This window comes from Mesoplodon densirostris, chromosome X, assembly GCF_025265405.1.
Source record: "Mesoplodon densirostris isolate mMesDen1 chromosome X, mMesDen1 primary haplotype, whole genome shotgun sequence".
Lineage (NCBI taxonomy): Eukaryota > Metazoa > Chordata > Mammalia > Artiodactyla > Ziphiidae > Mesoplodon > Mesoplodon densirostris.
In genome coordinates this window covers 130,356,861-130,380,625 of record NC_082681.1, presented here as the reverse complement: position 1 = coordinate 130,380,625, position 23,765 = coordinate 130,356,861, and the positions used below count along the sequence as shown (strand labels likewise).

Genomic DNA, 23,765 nt, shown 5'->3' with positions numbered 1-23,765 from the left:
CAGGACCTCGCCCTGTGTGTCTCTTCATCTGGTTGTTGATTTGTATCCTTTAATATTCTTCAAAATAAGTTGATAATCTAGTGAGTAAACAGGATTCCTGAGTTCTGTGAGTCATTCTAGCAAGTTAATCAAACCCAAGGAGAGGCCGTGGGAAACTCTGATTTATAGCCAGACGGTCAGAAGTACACGTGACAACCTGGACTTGAGATTAGCGTCCTGAGTCGAGGGGGTCATTGGAACCTCCAGTTGTAGCTTAGCTGTTCGGAAGCACAGGTAACAACCTGGGCTTGTGATGGGTGTTTGAAGTGGAGGGTGGTCTTGTCGGACTGAGCCCTTTACCTGTGGCAACTGATACTCTCCACGTAGACAGTGTCAGAGTTGAGGTGAATTCTCGGACACGCTGTTGGTGTCTGAGAATTTCTTGTTGATGTGGGGAAGCCTCCATGTGCACACGCTGGAAACGGGTCCAGGAACCCAAAAGAGCTTTGTAAAATGTTTAGCAGCGTCCCTGGCCTCTTCGCACTCGATTCCAGGAGCATCTCTCCCAGTTGTGACAAACACAGATGTCTCCAGACATTGTCAGATGTCCTCTGGGGGCAAAACTGCCCCGGGTTGAGGACCGCTGCTCTAGACCGAAAACCTAGCCCAAGGGCTGAGGAGACAGCATTGCAGGCTCCCCGTCTCCACTATGAAAGCGGGAACTCCTGGAGCACACCTTGTCTGGTTCAGAAAGGGTTAAAGAAAAACAAAAGGAAAAGGCTTTTTAAAAAAAATTGGAGCGTACTTGCTTTACAATGTTGTGTTAGTTTCTGCTGTACAGCAAAGTCATTCAGCTATACGTACCCACGTATCCCCTCCCGTATGGACCTCCCTGCCACCCTCCATCCCACCCATCTAGGTCACCACAGAGCACCGAGCTGAGTTCCTTGTGCTATACAGCAGGTTCTCATTAGTTATCTATTTTATACATAGTAGTGTGTATGTGTCAGTCCCAATCTCCCAATTCATTCCACCCCCTCTTTCCCGCCTTGGTGTCCATACGTTTGTTCTCTACGACTGTGTCTCTGTTTCTGCTTTGCAAATAGGTTCATCTGTACCATTTTTCTAGATTCCACATATATGTGTTAATATATGATATTTGTTTTTCTCTTACTGACTTCACTCTGTAGGTCCATCCATGCTGCTGCAAGTGGCATGATTTCGTCCCTTCTTACGGTTGAGTAATATTCCATTGTATATATGTGCCATATCTTCTTTATCCATTCATCTGTCTATGGACATTTAGGTGGCTTCCATGTCCTGGCTATTGTAAATAGAGCTGCAGTGAACATTGGGGTGCACGTGTCTTTTGGAATTACGGTTTTCTCGGGGGGAAATGCTCTTATCAAGTACAAGTTTGATCAGAGTCATTGTTGACAGGTTACACAACTAGATACCTGTGATGCTTGTTGGCAAGCACCCGCTTATGAATCAAAGAAAGATAAGGCTCTACACCACTCAAGTCTCCACAAGTTACTAAAAGCAGAAATAGTGAACGGTGGAGACCTGGAAGGGGGTTCGACTGCCTCTCCGATCATGGCTATAAGCACAGCTATTTAAAGATCACCCAGAGAGAGAGCCTTGTCCATCCAGTCTATAAATACTAGGTTTTTTACTGTGGTCTCAGCCTCTTCCCATTACACACACCTCCTGCAAATAGAGAAAGGAAAGGTGGAAACTTGGGGCCATTTCACCCTCATTGGTCACACATAATAAGACTGACCACTCCAATAAGACCAAAGTCGAGATCCTTGCCTTTATCTGACCAAGCAGAGTAGAATGAGAATTTTTATATGTACTATAATCTTCTGAATCTTACATTCTTTTGACAGTAGAGATGTGTTTTAAATCAGCATCTAAACTTTGTGGCTTTCTAAATCACAGCAATTACTTAATGCATCTTCTTTAATAATTTCCATTTCTAATAATACTGCTTCCTGGGAGTAAAAGTGGATAAAGTTATCCTTTCTCTTTTCCCTCCCTCCCTCCCTTCTTCTTCCTCTTCCTCTTCTTTCTTCTCTGATATTCTTACCTTCTTATCTTACACGGTTAAGAGCTGGGTGTTTATAGTTTTGCCCACAGAATGCTAAGATCACAGATGGGTTCAGCAAACTAAAACAAAATGCAAATTTACCCATTGGGTGAAGGTAGACTGGTGCAAGGGAAGCTGCAATCAATCAAACACCTGTGTGGTAGAAATGAGTTAGTTTCAGCCCAAACCAATCAACCTCCCAAATGCATCCAGGAAGTGACGGGTTTTCATAGCTATAGATGTTAGGGAATGGTAGTGGAGATTCATTAAGGTAACTCTTCTAGTATCTTTTTGTATTGCCTCCATACATTGCAAAATGACTATGAAAGAAAACAAAGGCCTGAGAGACACCAAAAAACTTTGGAGGCCCGTGTAATCCTCTCAATAACATCACTAGACAAAGGGCAGGCAGGCAACATGAAGAGAGGGCCACGTTTGCCTTTGGTGGCCATCTGGTCCGGGTGGCTCTACATCCTGGTCTCAGCACCCTTGCTCTTCTCTGTGTCCCACTCCCCTTGGGGGCACAGATCTGGGTTTCCTCTCCTTTGTGTTTCACATATTTCCCTTCCTCTTTTCAAAAATCTTCTGTAGTCACCTGTGAGAAAAATGGTTGGCCAAGGAACTTCATTTACATGTTTTAAAATCATTCCCTATAAGGGCCTCTTCTGTCTCCACCCAGGATATGGGGGTTGCTGAATTTTTCACTTTTCATATATGCTGCTGTGGATTACAAACAGCTAATACCACCTCATTTTCTTTTACTAAAATATAGAGAATGTTTCTTTTTGTAGATGATATTTTTGACATGCTTTAGAATTTTTTACTGTGAGAAACTAAACTGTGAAAAGATCAGTTTCCAAAGTGTTTCACTGAATTATATGTTGGTGCATCTTGTATTCATTCCTGCAAAAGTTCTTTGGTAATTTTTACTAGAAAAATTATCGGAAAAACTTTGATGAGGTTCTGATAGAGGGCAGGCATTACACCTAGCGTTGGGGTTTAGAGACGAGTATAATACTACCCCTGTCCTTTAGAGCTTTATTATATATTAGTGGAGTCAGAAATAGAAATACACTTGAGCACCATAGGGAGCTTGAGGGCAGGGACTAGCAAATAAGAGGTCAAGTAATGTCTGTTAAATATCATGAGAGAGATCTTAAAAATCAGGCTTGAGTGGACTAAAAAAAAGCCAAATATAAAGAAACTACAAAAAAATAAACATAAAGTAGACAAAAAACAGAAAGAAAAAAGGAAGACATTGAAAACTGTTAGACATTTACTTCCTCGAGGCAGACGATTGGACTTAATGGTTGCTCTAGCTCTCTTTGAAAATTCTGTTGGCATATCCATCGTTAACATCCCTAGTTGAAAATTGAATTATCTGATTTATGATCCTGACCATCCTCACTGATGCAAAAGCCAATTTATCATTTGGAAAAAATTAGTAGCCTCAAATGTGGATTTATTAGAACAGCACAGTTTATAATGCAGCCACTAGGTTCACAAGGACTTGGTCCATTAATGTGCTTGTGAAAGTAACAAGGAATCATTTCTGCACCACCTATCAGCCTGACTCGGCAGTGATCCCAGCCCCAGATTAATTATCCCACTCAGGAAACTAAATGCCCATGTCTCTCCCTTGCTGTTTTGGTTGTATCTCCATAGACTTTCATCATTAGATGAAATTACTACAGTATTCACGGCCAGTGTGCAGAAAGTCACAGTTTTTGCAGTTCTTATTTCCAGAACCTGTCATCCCCACAACTTTAACAAGGTCCGACATTCGTATTCTTTTTAGCACATTCTCTTGAATTCCCTTAAAAAGCAGGCAGAACAGTGTACTTAATGACTCAAATCCCCAACTTTGCAAGCAAAGAGAAACCATTTCCTTAATAGAAATGTTCAAGAAAAGTGAATCCCTTCTCTCCTTTTTTGTCTGGGAGGCTGCACCTTTAGAAATGGCTTGGCCTGATGCCCTTTAAATGAATAGCACACTGAGAAGAGTATCTTCTGTGGAAGAAAATTTTATCACCATCAGATGTGACTTAGCGTTCCCTTCTTTTCTGAAGTATGAAAAACTGAATTTCCAAAGAGCCAGGTTTAGAGGTGCAGGATGGGGTGAGATGGCAGGTGTTTCTCCCTTGTCATGAACTGGGGTCGGCATCCTGCAGGGACCTTCCTCATGCCCAGAGGGTGCTGGAGAATCTGAGCCGGACACCACGTCAAACTCGCATCCCCTGTGCTGGGTACTCAATTCTGGATGGATGCTTTCTACTTCACGTTTAAACTCCTTTAGTCTCATTTCTAGGCATCCAATTATACTTGTCTCTTCCAGGCAATGTTTGAGGTAAACACCTGGTGTTTTATTTGAAGAGCTAGAACCCTTAATCAGTCTCCGCATTTGGCCTTTGCAGCTGGAAAACATGTTTGCTCACGCTGCATTTTTACCATACAGGAAATCCTCCGGGGAATTCGGGGTCCATGTGGTACCTCTGAAGTACCACAAACAATTTTCTCTTTGCTACTTTCCTCCATGTTTTGTTACATTATTTTAATTGACGTGTTTTGTCTGATGTATTATATTAGGAGAGCTTGAAGGATGATGTGCTTAGCATACAATGTCTCTTACGATTAAATTTCTTTGCAGAAACCCAACGCCTCCGTTTTCACTCTGCTCACTACTCCTGGCGCTGGGTTACAATGACAGAAAACAATGCCAGGTGCGCCGTGCAGGAAAATCACTCAGACGCCCCATCTCTCAGGTTCCTGCCCCAGAGCTGGAAATCCCTAACTCAGATTTGTTTTAGGTTTAGAAACCCTAATATTTAGAGCACATATTTCCTCCCTTTGTGTGTCCTGCATGTCCAGTGAAACCTTTGATGATATACATTTCTATGTATGTGCACATACAAATGTTGTTTGCGGGTAGAAACCGACCTCCTATTATCTAATGATGGAAGCGCACCCCAGCTCTGATAAAGTTGACCTAATTAGCATCTAATGCAAGTCCAAGGAAGGTAAAGACAAATACCAGTCCTGCTAACCTGCATTTTTATATTGGCTTAAATTTCATTTAATGGAAATTCCTTGAAACTTAAAGACACTGATGTTTTTCTTTCTTCTTCACGCATCCGTCATGCCTGGAAATAAGACGTGTCCAGGAACAACCGTAGGATTCTCTCTGCTTTGCGACTTGCTCCAGAGAAGAAAACAAAAACAAAGGCCCCCTTCCTTTGCCATGAATATGTAAGTCCAAGTAATTCACAAAGTCTTTGGGTGGACTCTGAAGAATAAAAGCAGACATTTATTTAAAACCATCAGAGTTTGATCTAAGAACAGCAAAGAGATACAGCATCAAATACCATTTTAGAGATAATAGGCAGAAATGTGAATAACAGTAATTCTGTCTTTTCTGGCTATTTTGAGAATTTCTTTTGGAATTTCTAAGAGTTGCTTGGTTTTTTTCACACAAGTGACACATCACCCCTTTTTCTTTTCCCACTTCCTTTTCCCCCTTTAATTTTTAAATTGTGCTTAAATGAACCTAGAAACATGCATTTGTCAATAAAAGCTCCAAATAATGAATTTATGATGATCCTCTCTCTGCTCAAGAGGTCAGAGAATTTCTGACCTTTGCAAGGGTGGAATCGTTTTTTTGCTGTGTTAGATGAAGTGCAAGCCAGAGGCCCAGTCAGCCAATTTATGTTTGATTTTTATCTCAAGCATGTCAGGGTTGATTCGTCCAACCCAGATTAGGGTGACAATAAAGCAGGGAATTGCTGAAATTGGAACAAATAAGAGTTGTTTTCAAGCTGAATGATACACAAAATCCATAAAGAATTCTCAGATGTTTTCAGTGAAATGAATGAGATTCAGAACTTGGCGTAGTAGGTTGCCATGAAATATAGTTTGGACCGCACAGCACAAAAGGTTCTGGAATTGATGAGACGGATGCATGTGGCTGGTTTTATGTCTATCGTGCCCCACAATGGCCACTTCCAAGTTTGTGTTCTAAGAATAGGTGCATCTGGCTCCATCTTTTAGGGTGAAAATCTATACATGTCAGGGGAGCACTGGTTCTATGAGAAAAGGTAAAAGTTGTTTCAGTTGCTGTAGAAATCCTCTGCTGCGTTATTTGCTATATAAAACCTATGTCTGATCGGTCATTTGGGACCTTTTTTAGGATTAGCCAGGATCAGGTATTCCACTGGGGACCCTTCTCTGCAGCCCAGAATTAATCAGCTCTTGGGCTCCACTGGTCCCCCCAGCTTCTCACCGCATTGCAGCCTCAGCCCGCCCTTCCGTTTAGCTGTCAAGAAGCAGAATCATTCCAGGGACACCTGTAAACATCAACGGCCAAAGCTATTGGTTGTAGGCTGAGTGTGTCCGGGAACTCGCACAGAGCAAAATAGGGAAGTAACAGAGCCAGGGTCACTGGTGGGGAGAGAAGATGGAGGAAGGAAGCTGGTGGGAGAGCGTGACTCACGCTGACCCAGCTTGTGTTTTTGCTGGCAGCACCGTTATTCCTTTGCCCTCTGGTCCTGCCCCAGCCTGCCGCCCTGCCCAGTGTGCTGGCCCAGAGAGAGACGACCTAAGTTCATGCGTTTCCAAGCGTGCCGATGATGTTTAATCAATACATTTGTCACTGTCCAAAGCTATGGTGAGGGCAAAGTGCTTTTCTTCTGCCAAAGAGATACGAGTCTATTTGTGATTTTGCCCAGGCCAGCTCTTCAGTGACTTTAATGAATCCTTCATTTATTGAAATACAGTTATTAGATAACTGAAGGAGGTTAGCCTTTAAAAATACCTTTCAGCCTGGTTCTACAACCAACATATTGGTCAAAATGAGGCCGGATTCTCCTGTCTCCCTCTTCCAGGGCAATTTGGAGTCTAGAAAGGCCCATTTCTGCAGGGATATGATGGAGAAAATGCAGGGAATAATTGGTTCCATTCATTCTTAAATTCCTTTTAAAACCATGAGGAATTAATTCATATTCAGAGAGAACTGAACAAAGCCTCAGAGGAAGCCATTGTGTTTTCACAGATCTTTTGGAGTGGTGGGGTAGGGAGAGGTAACTAGCCGTGATGAGTAGTTTTCCATAGAAAGTTCATTCATGAGAATTGCATGTATCGCCCAGCAGTCTCCAAGCCTGGAGGAAAATCACCATCCCAGGACGCACATGTTTTGTCTTACGAACGTTGCCCATACAAACGTGTATATGTATGTGGTGTTTAAGTACATTTACACCTGTGATTCTCAATCATGGTTGTGTATCAGAATCACTTCTGGGAATGATTGAGTCCTAATAGAACTGGCTCTACTGCTGTAACAAATGGTCCCCAAATCTCACGGCTTACTACAGTGAAGGCTTAGTTCTCACTCGCAACGTGTATTCATTGTGGGTCACCCATGGCTCTGTGCCCTCCTGTGTTCACTGGGACATCAAGGTGACAGAGTAGCCTCTAGCTGGAATACTACTGGTTGTCATGGCGGAGAGAAAAGAGAGCCTGGCAGAGTGTCAGCTGGCTCTTGCCACCAGTGCTCAGTTTCACTGGCCAGGGCGAGTCACGTGGCCCAGGTTAAAGGTGCTGCAAATTCCTTGACCGACTTCAGATCTATTAAGAAAGAATTTCAGGATGGCACCTGAGGAACTGTATTTTCTAAAGTTCTGTAGCAAGGATGATGAGTAAGCAAGGTTGGAAAACACAGACTTACATGAGAAAAGTCTGCGTCAGGCCATTGCTGTGAGCCTTGTCAGTTCTGCAGTTATCTGAAAAAGCAGATTTCGTGCATGTTTTATTCTTACATAGTCAAATCGTTAAATAATTAGGAGACTTGGGGGTTTTAGAAGATGGCTTTTTTAAAGTGTCAAATATCCTTTTTCGATAGGACAGACAATATAGAAGTATAAAATAGTCTCAAAATTGCTGTTGGCTTCATGGGACACTGTGATTTATTCAATGATAAGAACACCCCCTGGTTATAAAAGTATGAGACATTCACAGGCAATGGATGAGATCAGCATGTAAGTAAAAAAAATTGTAATCCAGTGAGGTTCTGCCGGAGAGGCGTGGCCTCAGACAAACTCAGAGGCGTTTGTTTGGGTTTGGTGCTAACATTATAGTGGTGTTTGTACTGTCTGTGGAGGTGAAATAAATCATGTGTCTGTTGATATCAGGGTGATGGGTATTGTGAGCTCATAGTACATACATTGATTCCGTTTGGAGACTCACTGCATGTACACAGCTTGAGCCACACAAGTTAGTACAGTGGAAGGAACACTGGATTCAAATTTAAAATGTACCTTCTGTAGCAAACCCTAATGGAAAAGAATATTTTTTAAAAGTATATATATGTATAACCAAATCACTTTGCTGTACAGCAGAAATTAACACAACGCTGTAAATCAACTATACTTCAATTGAAAAAATTGGATTGAAAAAGAAATAAAATATATCTTCTGGGTCAGCCCTAAATACTTGAGTGTGCCATCTCTTATGACAGTCTTCTCTTTTACTCTGTATGTTAGACATTTCTCTACACTGTATAGGGAGCATTGCGGTGGGCCCCCCAGTATCCATTCCACCTTTACTCCATCGGGTAGGAGCTATCAGTGTGCAGCAGTGCTTCCACTCCAAGCTTCCTTCACTGTGGAGCTCCAATGAGAGGAAACCAATCTCAATCCCCTGGCGTCTATCATTGGTTTAGGGGACTCATGTCTCAGCCAATGAGATCGGGGCAATTCCTAACCACAGAGACGGATTCAGACATTGTCCCATCAGAATGCAGCTGAAGAGTTCTGCTGATCACCCAGGGAGAGAATTTGTCTGGTGTCAGTGAGCCGTCAGTGTGTCCGGGAGTATGTTGGCCCACGTGCTCTGGACGTGGCTGTTAGAGAGGATCAGAACCTTCTTTCACAGCTTCATCGGCCTCAGGAACACCGGCCTCCCGCTTGTGGTTCCAAAGCAGGCAGGAAGGTGCTCTGTTGGCTTTTCTCCTGCTATAGCTGCTCGGACCTGGGGTGACTTGCCAGTGTATGTTGAGGTTGCCTCGCATTCACACTTCTTCTCATTCTGCTATGAGACACTGTGGATGAGAAGCAGTGATTAGTCCTTCAGTCACCTGCACTGGCCTATTTTTGAACCCACAACTTTTTGGGGGAGGGGGGAGGGGAGGGAGGAGGCTTAGAAAGGCCCGCAGACAGTATGACGTTAGCCCCTTACTCTGATAAAGCCCTAGACCCACGCCTTAGAGAGATGAAGTGTCTTACCCCAAGTGACTGTAGGGCTAAGTAATTCTAGAGCTCATGCTCACCTGTGTGTTCCGATTTTTTTAGGTGCTCCCGTTAGGACATGCTGGATACTGAGAGCACTCTGGCCCAGGGCACCATTGTCCCTTATCCAGACGACTCCAGTGGCCTCCTCACTGCTGTCTCCATGTGTACCAAAATGTCCCCCATCCACTTTTGGACAGGAGCCTGAGGGAGCCTGGTATGTCAACATTAATCTAATTCCCTTGAATGTCTTTACCTGGTGCCAGCATGCTGACCTCTATGGCCAACCTATGTAGCCTATCCCGGCCCAATTCACTGATCAATCTTCCTTTTTTCCTCTGGACCTACATAGGTCCTATGAGTTCAAACACCCAGATAGGCGATGATATCCACCTCTGTGTACTATTTCTAATTTGTCCTGTCATTCCGTTGTTTGTTTGTTTGTTTGTTTGTTTTTGCGGTACGCGGGCCCCTCACTGCTGTGGCCTCTCCCGTTGCGGAGCACAGGCTCCTGACGCGCAGGCTCAGCGGCCATGGCTTACGGGCCCAGCCGCTCCACGGCATGTGGGATCCTCCCGGACCGGGGCACGAACCCGTGTCCCCTGCATTGGCAGGTGGACTCTCAACCACTGCGCCAGGGAAGCCCTGTAGAGAAATTTTTAACTGTCATGACTGTTGGGGAGGTACCAGTGGTATGTAGTGGATAGAGGCCAAGGATTCTGCTAATAAACATCTTTCAATGTACAGGTCAGTCTCCCCCAACAAAGAATCGTCCAGCTCAAAATGTCAGCGGTGCTGGGACCGGTAAACCCCAGCGTAGATCACGCGATTTTGCTGGTGGTTTCTAGCATAATGTAGAAGCAGTTATTTTCTTTTCCTGACGTTAACAATATGAATAAATGGATCCTTTCATTTCAGTCAACTTATTCGGTAGAAAATCCAAGTATATGTGCTGGTCGGGGGCGAGAAGAGAAATATGGGAAGGAGCAGATTGGAGAGGCATTTTATAATTTGTAGAAAACAAAGAAAAATCATCAAGTTAGGGACCGGACAATTCCCCCTCCTCCAGGGAAATGAAAGCAGTCAGTTGCTCCAAGAAGCGGCTTCTGGAGGGACAGGGAGAGAACACGGCCAAAGCCTCAGGCTCATGACCTCTAGCCTCTCTGGAGCTGAGAATGGCCTCAAGCAAGTATGGCCTCAAAATCAGTGGCAAGGAATCTTCACGTCACATGCACCTGAGCTGAAAACTAAGGTCATCATGTAGGATAACATGTCTGGGATTTCTTTTTTTGAAGCCCCTTTAAGATTTACATATGCAACAACTATCATCTCTATTTGAGGTCTTCCTGAAACACAGCAGCTCATATCTTCTCTCTGGATTTTTCTCTAGGTACTTTTATGGGTTAGAAGAAGAGAAAAATGTGGCTCAGCGCAGGCAAGCAGAAGTAGTGTGAAAGGCTGGTGGCAGAGAATGGCGAAGGGGTGGGAATAGACACGGATGTGGCAGCCAGTCTGTGCAAAGGACAGAAGTGCAGGATTATCAGAAGTGTCCTGGCCGAGACCCCGAGGGCGAGTGAGCTGCAGGAGACTGGGGTGCCGGGGAGGGGCGCTGGAGATGGCCGCAGGAAAGCAGACGACACATCCATCCTCTTGCAGGAAACTGAAGGGCTTCTGCTGCCCAGGCAACTGCAGGCAGGCCCTCTTGTCAGATACTGTGAAACGTTCGCACTCGAGCAGCCAAAGCTTTAGTGTCAGAAACACTCAGCCTTTTGCCCTTTTTTTTTCTTTTGCCATCCGTATTTCTTCCTTTGTGATACGACAGTTTTTGAGTTAAACATTGCAAGTCCTCATTTTCAAGCAATGTAACAGTTATCTTCATTGCGAAGGTCTCTGCGCTTTGCACCTTTGTTCCTTGCAGAGTTCTTTGGCACAGAATAGGTGGCTGTGAAGTGTCGAATGAAAGAAAGTGCCTTGTTATCCATGAATATCTTCTTGAGGATTAATTCAGCACCTTGGACCCTGTCTCACAACCAGCGCGACCCAGGAGTGCTATGGGGGGGGGGTTCATTCATTGAAGCCAGGATAGAAGACACACCAGCTGGCTGGGGGGCAGGTCCTCAAGAGGAAGAGACAAATCAGGGTGCCTTGTGCCCTCTAGAACCTAGCAGTCATCACTGATTTTAAAAATAATTGCAGGGCAAAGCTTGGTATTCGTTACTTAGCCTTCTCGTTTTGTCTGTTAGCCTCCACAGAACCAAGACATATTGGAATTTCTAAGTGTGTTGAAGTGCAAATTTATTTTTAAAAATATTTAAAAACTTGAAGTATAGTTGATTTACAATATCGTGTTAGTTTCAGGTCTACAGCACAGCAATTCAGTTATATATATAACTTTTCCCTTATAGGTTATTACAAAATACCGAGTATAGTTCCCTGTCTATACAGTAGGTCCTTGTTTGTCTGTTTTATTTTATTTTAAATTGAAAGTTTATTTTATTTTGTTAAAGTTATTTTATGTTTTTTTTTTTTTTTTTTTTTGCGGTATGCGGGCCTCTCACTGTTGTGGCCACTCCCGTTGCAGAGCACAGGCTCCGTATGCGCAGGCTCAGCGGCCATGGCTCACGGGCCCAGCCGCTCCGCGGCATGTGGGATCCTCCCAGACCGGGGCATGAACCCGTATCCCCTGCATCGGCAGGCGGACTCTCAACCACTGCGCCACCAGGGAAGCCCTATTTTATGTTTTGACTGCACCATGTGGCTTGTGGGATTTTTAATTCCCTGACCGGGGACTGAACCCAGGCCCTCGGCAGTGAGAGTGCAGAGCCCTAACCACTGGACCGCCAGAGGATTCCCTATCTATTTTATATATAGTAGTGTGTATCTGTTAATCCCAGTCTCCTAGTTTGTCCCTCCCCCTCCCCCACTTTCCCCTTTGGTAACCATAAGTTTGTTTTCTGTGTCTGTGAGTCTCTTTCTGTTTTGGAAATAAGTTTATTTGTATCTTTTTCTTTTCGATTCCATATATAAGCTATATCATATGATATTTGTCTTTCTTTGTCTGACTTACTTCACTTAGTGTGATAATCTCTAGGTTCATCCATGTTGCTGTAAATGGCATTATTTCATTCTTTTTTATGGCTGAGTAGTATTCCATTATATACACACACACACACACACACACACATCACATCTTCTTCATCCATTCATCTGTTGATGGGCATTTAGGTTGCTTCCATGTCTTGCCTGTTGTAAATAACACTGCTGAAATGAAAATCTAAACCAAACTGAAAATAAGGCTGGGATGTGTGATCAGGCCTGCAGGCCTCCGTTCTCTCAGGGCATCTGTGGTAACTCTTGTCATGTGATAAAATATTTCATGTCTTCAAACACCCCGTTGCACCATGAATCACTGTGCAAACTGGGACAACCTTTCAGGAGGACCATTTGGCACAGGTATTAGGAGTTTTAAAAGTGTTCTTATTGTTTTGTTTAAATGAGTGATTACTCCTCTAGGAATTCAGGCCGAGGAAACATTCATACATTCATATGAGATGTACATTCATAATGAGATGTACATTCATAAAGGCATATCATCAAAGAATGCCACTGAAGCATTGAACATTGGGAAAAGACAAATCCAAAGGCCTAGGAAATTGGCTAAATTGGTTAAATAAATCATGTACCTTCCTTAGAAGTATTGGCAGTTAGTCACATAAACAAACATGTTTCCAAGACAATTTTTGTGTAAAACTTGGGGAGCACAGCATATGCAGAGATAAGTGATGACTGGTGCTTCCCTCTAGGTGATAGGAGAATGATTCTTTTTTTTTTTTTTCTTTTTTTTTTTGCGGTACGTGGGCCTCTCACTGTTGTGGCCTCTCCCGTTGAGGAGCACAGGCTCCGGACGCGCAGGCTCAGCGGCCACGGCTCACGGGCCCAGCCGCTCCACGGCATGTGGGATCTTCCCGGACCGGGGCACAAACCCATGTCCCCTGCATCGGCAGGCGGACTCTCAACCACTGCGCCACCAGGGAAGCCCCAGAATGATTCATTTTTATTTTTTATACTTGTATATTCCACAGTTTATTTAGTTATTTTTTTTTACATTAATGTGAGTTAAGGGAGTTAGAAAAAAAATTCTTTCAAGGCTCAACTTTGCCTCTTTGCTTTTGGTTATAAGATTCACAAATTACAGCAGTCTCTTGCCCTTTCTAGAGGGGTAAAGTACAGAATTCTATGGGAACATCATTTACTGTCCCAACAACTCAAGGACATAGGTACTATGATTATCCTTACTTTACACATGAGGATGCTAAATTTAGAGAAGTAACTTTCCTATCACACATACGAAAAAAAAAGTGGCCAAGTTGGAACTCTGAGCTGGGTCTACAAAGCCAGGTATACAATACTCAATTCACACTCACTTTAGAAAGTGAGCATTTAAGTATGAACTTTCTAATACCTGTCAACGTGGATGCGTTTTAATGAATGCAGTGAAAGAACACTAACCGTGGAAACAAGCCCTTGAATTTGAAGACAGGTCTTCACAAGTCAGTTAATCCAGAACTACAGTGAGACACGCAGTTCTGCCTGCAGCCTAAAGCTGTTTCCATCAATATGAAAAGTGGGACGTGAACTTTTGGTTGTCTCTTACTCAGTATAGGGTGGTTCATACTCCAGGATTGTCTTAGTTTGCAAGGACTACCATAACAAAATACTGTAGACCAGGGGGCTTCAACAACAGACATTTATTTCTCATAGTTCTGGAGGCTGGAAGTCTGATATCAAGGTGCCACCTAGGTAGGTTTCATTCTGAGACCTTCTCTTGGCTTGTAGGTAGCCATCTTCTTGCTGTATGCTCACATGACCTCTTCTTTGTGCATGTGGGTGGGGGGGGGGAGAGAGATCTCTTCCTCTTCTTTTAAGGCCACTAATCCTAGTGGATTAGGGCCCCACTCTTATGACCTCATTTAACTTTAATTACCTCCTCACAGGCTCCGTGTCCAAATAAAGTCACATCAGGGGTGAGAGCTTCAACATATGAATTTGGGGCAGGAGTGGGGATACAGTTCACTTTGTAGTAGTGATGGATCAAAGGTCTTATGTTTTGGTCCTATTGACCTTCCCAGGCTGGCAAAATTTAGCTATCGTAGCTTGGGCTCCTATAATAAAAATACCAAAGACTGGGTGGCTTAAACAACAGAAATATATCTCTCAAAGTTCTGGAGACTGAGAAGTGCAAGATCAAGGTGGTGGCAGATTCCATGACTGGTGAGAGCCCACTTCCTAGTTCATAGATGGCTGTCTTTTTGCTGTCACCTGACGTGGCTGGAAGGAGTGAGAGAGCTCCCTGGGGGTCTCTTTTAGGCACTAATCCCATTCATGAGGGCTCCACCCTCATTATCTAATCACCTCCCAAAGACTCCAGATACCATCACAGTGGGAATTAGGATTTCAGCATATGAATTTTGGGGGGACACAAACATTCAGTGTACAGCACTAGCCTTGGCCTTCACACGACTACGTGATTTACCTCATTTCACAATTTGTAGCTAAAAAAACCTAAAAACCAAAAACCCAACACTATGCATCATCTCTGCACAGCCCATTGTAACAAATGCTCCTTTATTTAAAATTTGCCAAAGATAAAGGTTTAGAAAAATCATCAGTTTTGATATTCCCCCAAATGAAGATCAAGGTGCAGTGTTTGAAGACATTATAAAACTGCTGCCGAATGTTCGTGCATGGAGCTGCTGTTTGTGCAATTTTGGAGAATAGAACAACAAAGAGGAAAATGCCACAAAAAGCTACACAAAACCTGGGCTCTAAAAAGACGTCTTCTTCAAACTCAGGCAAGTAAGATGATTTTTGTACACAAATCCCTACCCTTTTGCCCTGGAAGATACTTAGAATGGAAATAAAAGGTGTGGCTTTTAAAGGAAAGCCTCTGGGTGTAGCAGCTCTGAACACTTCATCTGTGGAATTGTCTAATCTCCAAGAACCAAGCTGCAAAGTCTTTATTGTATCTTCTCTCTGATTAACAAGTAAACTCTTTCTTCATCTTTTTTTGTGGTGGGCTTATGGGCAAATTCTACAACCAGTGACATTTTCCCCCAAACCTATGAGCATTACTAGCATCTGAATGCACTCATGTGAGAGCTAGTTGGAATCCAGCTGGGTTCCCCCAGAAACAGACTCTGAGCCCAGGGTTTGAGCATCAGTAGTTTATTTGGGAGGTGGTCTCAGGACACTGTGGTGGGAGAGGGAGAGAAGGGAAGTAAGACAGAGAATTGTTGAATATCAGGTTTGATATCAAGCAGATCATCCCTGTGGGCAACTGTGGCTTAATCGTGCTGGGCACTCCAAAAATCGGGATAAAACACGTGCCTCAGAGTTGTCCCACTTGAGGTATTGATACACCAAGTCCCATCAGTCATTGGTTGAGGCAGCTCCGAGGGAGGTAAATTCCCCAGTTTGTCCTAATTGCTCTTGCTGTCCCAACAGCAATATTATGTCTGGCAGCCAGAGAACATTCTCAGGCAAAAAGTAATGCAGGTCCTGGCAGTTGGGAGTTGGCTGGTATTCATCGAAGTGCTAAGAGTGAGGGGATACGGGTAGGGTGCCGATGGCATCTGCTACAGACTCATTTGCCAAATTAGTACTTGGATCCAAACTGTCTTTTCTCCTGCGGTTCTGTGAAGCTAGGAAGCATACCTAGAAAACTTGAGGGCTCTTTCAAAGAGGGTGAAGTGGTATGACCACATTTGAGAGTAGTTTGTTATCTAGAAATGATGAGGAGAGGCGTATCCTATTTCCCGTCAATTGTTTCCTAGTTCAGAGAAAGAGCCTCGCATGTGAAAAGAGAGAAAGGTACAAAATTTCTATTGCGGCAATTCTGGTAAAGGGAAAAAACTGGAAATAACCCATATGTCCTTCAACAGAAAAGCTGAATGCAAAAAGGAAATTGTTGAATGGCAGATCCAGAATGTCATGTATGTACTGTTTCAAGCTTGAAAAACAGCTTTTTATATTGTTTATGAATACCTACCCATGCTGGAAAAGCATAAGGCATGCATGGGAATGAGAAACACCAAATTCATTGGCAGTTACTTCTTGAGAGGGGGAGAAGCAGGTGGGATAAGGGAAGAGGGACACAGGAGCCTTGAATCACGTCCAAAATTATTTGTTTTTTAAGAATTATCTGAAGGGGCTTCCTTGGTGGTGCAGTGGTTGAGAGTCTGCCTGCCAATGCAGGGGCCACGGGTTCGATCCCTGGTCTGGGAGGATCCCACATGCCACGGAGCAACTGGGCCCATGAGCCACAACTACTGAGCCTGCGCGTCTGGAGCCTGTGCTCCGCAACAAGAGAGGCCACGATAGTGAGAGGCCCGCGCACCGCAATGAAGAGTGGCCCCCGCTTGCCACAACTAGAGAAAGCCCTCACACAGAAACGAAGACCCAACACAGCCATAAACAAACAAACAAACAAATAATTATTAAAAAAAAAAGAATTATCTGAAGCAAATATGGCAAACATTTAAGATTTACCAAAGTTTTCTAGTAGGTACATGGATGTTCTTTAGAATATCCTCTCTATTTTTTTGTATACCTGAAACATTTCAGACTATGACAGAAAACAAAGTAAAAACAAGGAAAAAAAAAGATGAAGTTTTTCTGCGGAATTTGTATTTTTGCCATTTTGGAGGAAACAAAATTGTCCAATAGAATGGTGGAATTTGGATATTTTCCTACGGTGGAGTTTCAGTTTGTATTTTGAACCTTCTGGTTTGCAGTTTGAACTTTATAGTTTTTTTTTTTTTTTTTTTTTTTTGCGGTATGCGGGCCTCTCACTGTTGTGGCCTCCCCCGTTGCGGAGCACAGGCTCCGGACGCGCAGGCTCCGGACGCGCAGGCTCAGCGGCCATGGCTCACGGGCCCAGCCGCTCCGCGGCATATGGGATCCTCCCAGACCGGGGCACGAACCCGTATCCCCTGCATCGGCAGGCGGACTCTCAACCACTTGCGCCACCAGGGAGGCCCGAACTTTATAGTTTTAATTTTGAATTTTCTAGTTCTCATTTTGATTTCCAAAGCCGGGCCTACTGTGTGATGGTACTCACTTAAGAAACCTAATTATTTCCTTTCCCTTCCCAAGTTTTGGGACCAAGAAATGGAACTCCTGCAGTGAGATGTCCTTAAAGATGATCTGGTAGTACATCACAAGTCCAAGCTGTCCGTCAGGAGCACCGAACGTAAAACACAGGCCCTAAGCAAGAGAAAGAGAAGGACTTGCTGCTTTTAAAGACTTAGATTCTGGAATTTTGTACATTTGAGTGTGCATTAAATTCCTGTCAAAACACAACCATCTGTGACATTCCAAATTTCTGGGGGAAAAGCAATAAAAGAAAGAGCCGGGGGGTTTGTTACTAGTTACCTGATGAGGTCAGGAGGCAGATTTCAAGGACGATGAATCAGCACTGGCTCACCCAGTCTTTCTTGGACAACCTGGCTTCCAGATTTTTCCGCCCTCCTTCTCTGCCTGGGCTGAGAACAGCCTTAGGCAAAACCGAGAAAAAAAAAAAAAACCTCTTTGGCACTTCCGTGTAAGGCCAACCACAAGAAGACAAACCCTTTTAAAAATTGATAATATGTTCACACGGTTTAAGATGCAAAAAGTACAAAAGGGTTTACAATGATAAGTCTCCCTCTTACCTTCCTTCTCTAGCTACCTGGGTCCCCAACCTGGAGGCAGCCAACACTGACAGAATGGTTTATGTACCCTTCCAATAATATTTTATGGCTCTACAAACAAACATGTGAATATGTACTTTTCTTAAAAAAAAAAGCATAAGATGTACACAGTTCTACACCTTACACTTTCCACTGAACATGTATCTTGGATATTGCCTCATATAAGTGTATTAAAATATTTTCATTTGTAAAAATAACAATATTCTATTGTATGGATGTACGTAATTTATCGAAATAGTTCCCTCTTAATAGGCATATAAGTTCTTTCAAATGTTAGGTTATTACAAGTAATGGTGCAATGAATAAGCTTCACATGCACTATTATGTGTAGAATAAATTCCTGAAAGTAGAATTTCTGGGTCAAAAGGTATATGTATTTGTAACTATGACAGAAATGGCTAGATTGCTCTCCCTAAAAGTGGTACCAGTTTTCTACTCCCATCAGCAATGTACAGGAATACTCATTTCCCAAATTGTCACCAACAGTCTGTTAAACTTATATTTGCTGAATTAATACAAGAGAAATGGTATCTCAATGCACATTTAATTTGCGTCTCTTTTATTACCTTTTCACTTGTGAAAAGTTATTTTCAACATGGGAAATTTACTTTCTAGGGTACTAGAAGCTCTACAAAGCTCTGATGATATAACACATCCAGATTCTGGAGAAATTAACAACATATTTTTTTCTGAGTATCCAATAAAGGGAAGGAAAATTATAAAGGAAAAATGGTGATAATAATAATAAAAACAACAAGCATGATCAGACCAGGAAAGTGGGCAGGAAGCAAACAGAAATTTTAGAGTTGCCCTGGGCACAAATGCTACTATTATGGCAGGCAGGGTTGAATGGGGGGAGAAAATTGGGTACTTAATCTAGGGCTTCTGGAAAATGGGGCTGCTGGCCCTGAAACTCCTGCACTGAGCCAGGACCCTGGGAGGGGGCTCTGGGTGAAGAATAACATCATGAAGATATTAAGAAGAATAATGATGATGATGGCTATAACAAGGTCTTCCTTTGTTAACCTGCAGCCACAGACCTGATATCACTTACGTTCTGATGTTCAGATTTATACTAGTCCTGAATGTGGATACATTAAAGTAGTTCCAGATAGGTAGCTCCTGGAGTCCATCAGAAGTCAACACAAATCTTTGCTAGAGGAAACAACAATAAATATGAGCTCACCATAAAAAACTTACTAAAAAAATGAGGAAACAAGCCAGTACAAGTGAATCAGCAAAAACAACTAGAAGATGTTGACTATCAGGACTTAAGACATTAGGATTATCAGATAAAGACTATGCAATGACTATATGTCTGTGAAATGTTTGCAGACAGAATAACAATGAGCAAGGAGCAGGAAACAATGACAAATATCCAGGCAGATTTTCAAAAGAGCCAAATTGAACTTTTGGAAATGAAAAAAAAAAATCCTTGTAATTAGAAACTCTGGTTATGTGCCTGCATAGGTAGTAAAACGATAAAAGTGGGGAAGAGGTTGCAGGATATGGCAGGAAAGTATATCCTGTAGTGCGGAAGGAGCAGCAGTGTGATTGAGTAGTCATATGTGGAGATTTCTGGAGTGCTCACAATGTCTTAATTCTTGACCTGGGTGGGAGTTACACAGATGTTTGACTTATGGTTATGTAATTTGCTGAATTTTGTGTTTTACACACTGCTATAGACTGAATGTTAGTGTTCCCTCAAAATTCGTATATTGAAATCTAGTGCACAATGTGAAGGTATTAAAGGGTATGACCTTTGGGGAGGTGATTTGGTCATGAGGGCAGAGCCCTCATGAATGGGATTAGTGCCCTTATAAAAAAAAAAAGACTCCAGAGAGCCCCCTTGCCCCTTCTGCCATGTGAGGACACAGCAAAAAAACAGCCATCTGTGAACTAGGAAGTGGGCTCTCACCAGACACTTAATCTGCCAGCCCCTTGATCTTGGATTTCCCAGCCTCCAGAACTGTGAGAAATACTTTTCTGTTGTGTATGAGGCACCTGGTCTATGGTATTTTTGTTGTAGCAACCCAAATGGACTAAGACACACACTTTTCTGTACATGTATGGTATTTTTGTTGTAGCAACCCAAATGGACTAAGACACACACTTTTCTGTACATGTGTGGTATTTCACAATAAAAGTGATTAAACTATGTATGTTTAAACAGCAGATTAGACATAGATGAAGAAAGATTTAGTGAAATTGAATAAAAATTTGAAGAAATTACCCAGAATGAAGCAGTGAATAATAAAGGACTGGAAAATACAAGAGTGAAGAGACATGGAAGAGAGAAGGGCTAATATAGATCTAATCAGAGTTCCATAAAGAGAGAACAGCTACAGTGAGGGTGAGGAGATATTTAAAGAAATAATGACTGAGATTTGCCAGAACTGATGAAAATTATGAATTCACAGATGGAAGAAACACCATGTATACCAAGAATGGTAAATAAAAAGAAATCTCCTAAACATGTAGTTATAAAACTGCAGCCATGGAGAAAAAACGTTTTCATCTTCAAAGAGATGAGCCAAATAATGGGGAATATCTTTTAAACGTGGGCAGAAAATAGCCCTCAACCAATCATTGTATTCTTAGCAAAACTATACTTCAGGAACAAGGGTAAATTATAGGAGTTTCTAAGGGATTTATTTTAGGATGAAGGAAAATAAATTCAGAATAAACATTTGAGATGCAAAACAAATGGTGATCATGTACATTTATAAAAGCATATGGAAATGTAAATGAATGTTATCTTTATAAATAACAGTATGAAAATGTTATCTAAAATTCTTCAGAAAAGTAGTGGGTCAGGTGGGAAGGAATTATTATAGTTAAGTGTTCTAAGGTCTTTCAGTTTGTTGGAAAAGAGTTAAAATATTGATCAGTTTTATACTGTGTTAAGTGTAGGTGATACATTTTCAAGGCTTTAACTTCTAAGCTAGTAGAAGAGAAAAGGAAATGTTACAAAAATCAAACATATGAGGCTACTCTAACAGCAAACCCAGACAAAGACATTAGAAGAAAACTATAGACCAGTACTCTCATGAACATAGATGCAAAAATCCTTAACAAAATATTAGTAAATCTAATTCAACAATATATAAATTGAATTATATACCACACAACAACCAAGTGGGATTTATCCCAGGTATGCAAGTCTGGTTCAACATTTGAAAATCAACTAATGTAATCCATCACATCAACAGGCTAAAGAAGAACAATTACATGATCATATCGATAGATGCTTTGAAAAGTCTTTGACACTCTGAGACATCACCAATTGCCATGTGTTTTCTTCTAGTGTGTGTGTGTATATATATATATATATATATATATATGTATATAAACATAAAAGTATATATATTTCATTTATTTATCTGATATTTATCCTTATATGATGGGTGAATTATAGAACTTTTTGTATTTTTTCCCCCAGTTTTTAATCTGATACCATGCCCAATATATCGATGAATCTATCTTTTTTTCATTGACTTGAGATGTCAGTTTTAACAGATACTGAAATTCTTGGATGTATTTGGGTCTATTTCTAGGCTTTCTATTCTGACTCAATGATCTTTTTGTATTTCCATGCTAAGCCCTATTTAAGGTGTAATGGTTTTATAATGGGTTTTATTTTTTTTAATTTTATGATTTATTTTTGGCTGCATTGGGTCTTTGTTGCTGCACGGGGGCTTTCTCTAGTTGCAGAGAGTGGGGGCTACTCTTCGTTGCGGTGCGCGGGCTTCTTATTGCGGTGGCTTCTCTGTTGTAGGGCATGGGCTCTAGGCGCGTGGGCTTCAGTAGTTGTGGCACGAGGGCTCAGTAGTTGTGGCTCGTGGGCTCTAAAGTGCAGGCTCAGTAGTTGTGGCACACGGGCTTAGTTGCTCCGCGGCATGTGGGATCTTCCCAGACCAGGGCTCGAACCCGTGTCCCCTGCGTTGGCAGGCAGATTCTCAACCACTGCGCCACCAGGGAAGTCCTTATAATGTGTTTTAATATGTTATAGGGCTCGTCCCCCTTTATTATTCTGTTTAAAATGGAAAAGCTACTTTAAATCCAATTTAGTAATTGTCAGGTACAAACGGTGACCAGGAAAACTATTGGCACTTTATACCGATAACTATGTGTGAGCAGGAACAAACTATGACGTGTGAGCTGGGGAGGAGTGAGGCGAACGGGAGATGAGTCAGTTCAGCACAAATATGGGTCAGTTGGCCTAGCGACCAATTGGGCTACAGATGCAATTGCTGCAAATTAATTAATTAATTAATGAAGTATACTTGATTTACAATGTTGTGTTTATTTCTGCTGTACAGCAAAGTGAGTCAGTTATACATATATATACTTTTTTATATTCTTTTCCATTATGGTTTATCACAGGATGTTGACTATAGTTCCCTGTACTCTGCAGTAGGACGTTGTTGTTTTTCCATTCTATACATACTAGTTTTCATCTGCTAACCCCAAACTCCCAATCCGTCCCTCCCTGAACCCCCCCCTCCCCCTTGGCAACCACAAGCCTGTTCTCTATGTCTGTGAGTCTGTTTCTTGATTAGTTCATTTGTGTCATATTTTAGATTCCACATGTAAGTGTTACCATATGATACTTGTCTTTCTCTGTCTTATTTCACTTAGTATGATCATCTCTAGGCCCATCACGTTGCTGCAAATGGCATTATTTTATTCTTTTTATGGCTGAGTAGTATTCCACTCTCTGTGTGTGTGTGTGTGTGTGTGTGTGTGTGTGTGTGCGTATACACATACATCATATATCACATCTTTCTTTTTCAAAACATGTTTTTGTATTGAGATAAAATTCAGTATTTTAAAGTATACAATTTTAAAGTGTGTGGGTTTTTAAAGTATATTTGTAATATTGGGCAACTATCACCATTACATAATTCCAGAACATTTCCATCATTCCAAAACAAAATCTGTACCTCTTAGCAGTTGCTCCTGGTTCCCTTCTCCCTCATCCCCTGGGAACCACTAATCTAGTTTCTGTCTCTATGGAGTTGCCTATTCTGCATATTTCATATATATGTAATCATCTGATATCTGGATTTTAGTGTCTGGCTTCTTTCAATTAGTGTAATATCCTCCAGGTTCATCCATGTTGTAGAATATATTAGTACTTCATTCTTTTTTTATGGCTGATAATATTCCACTATACAGGTATACCACATTTCATTAATCCTTTCATCCAGTGATGGACGTTTGCGTTTTTTCCTGTTGTTTGGCCATTATGAGTAATGGTGCTGTAAACATTTGGTTTTTTAATTTTTATTTTATATTGGAGTATAGTTGATTTACAATGCTGTGTTAGTTTCAGGTGTACAGCAAAGTGATTTAGTTATACATATATCTATTCTTTTCTCATTTGGTTTTTACAAAGTATTGAGTAGAGTTCCTGTGCTATACAGTAGGTCCTTGTCGGTTATCTATTTTATATATAGTAGTGTGTACCTGTTAATTCCAACCTCCTAAATTATCGCCCCTCTCCCCCCTTTCCCCTTTGGTAACCATAAGTTTGTTTTCTATGTCTGTGAGTCTGTTTCTGTTTTATAAATAAGTTCATTTGTATCATTTTTTAGATTCCACATATAAGTGATATCATATGGTATTTGTCTTTCTTACTTCACTTAGTAAGTAGTATGATAATCT

At 41.9% G+C, this 23,765-nt stretch overlaps 1 long non-coding RNA gene across 3 annotated transcripts in view; it reads left to right on the top strand.

Moving 5' to 3' along the window:
• LOC132481836 (uncharacterized) overlaps positions 1-23,765 on the top strand; it is a 174,673-nt gene that overhangs the window by 13,737 nt on the left and 137,171 nt on the right. For 2 of the 3 annotated variants that reach the window (XR_009530841.1, XR_009530840.1), the window contains exons 2-3: positions 5,223-5,317; positions 9,409-9,562. This is a non-coding gene — a long non-coding RNA (uncharacterized LOC132481836). The remainder of the gene's footprint in view (positions 1-5,222; positions 5,318-9,408; positions 9,563-23,765) is intronic. The other variant, XR_009530842.1, reaches the window with a different exon arrangement.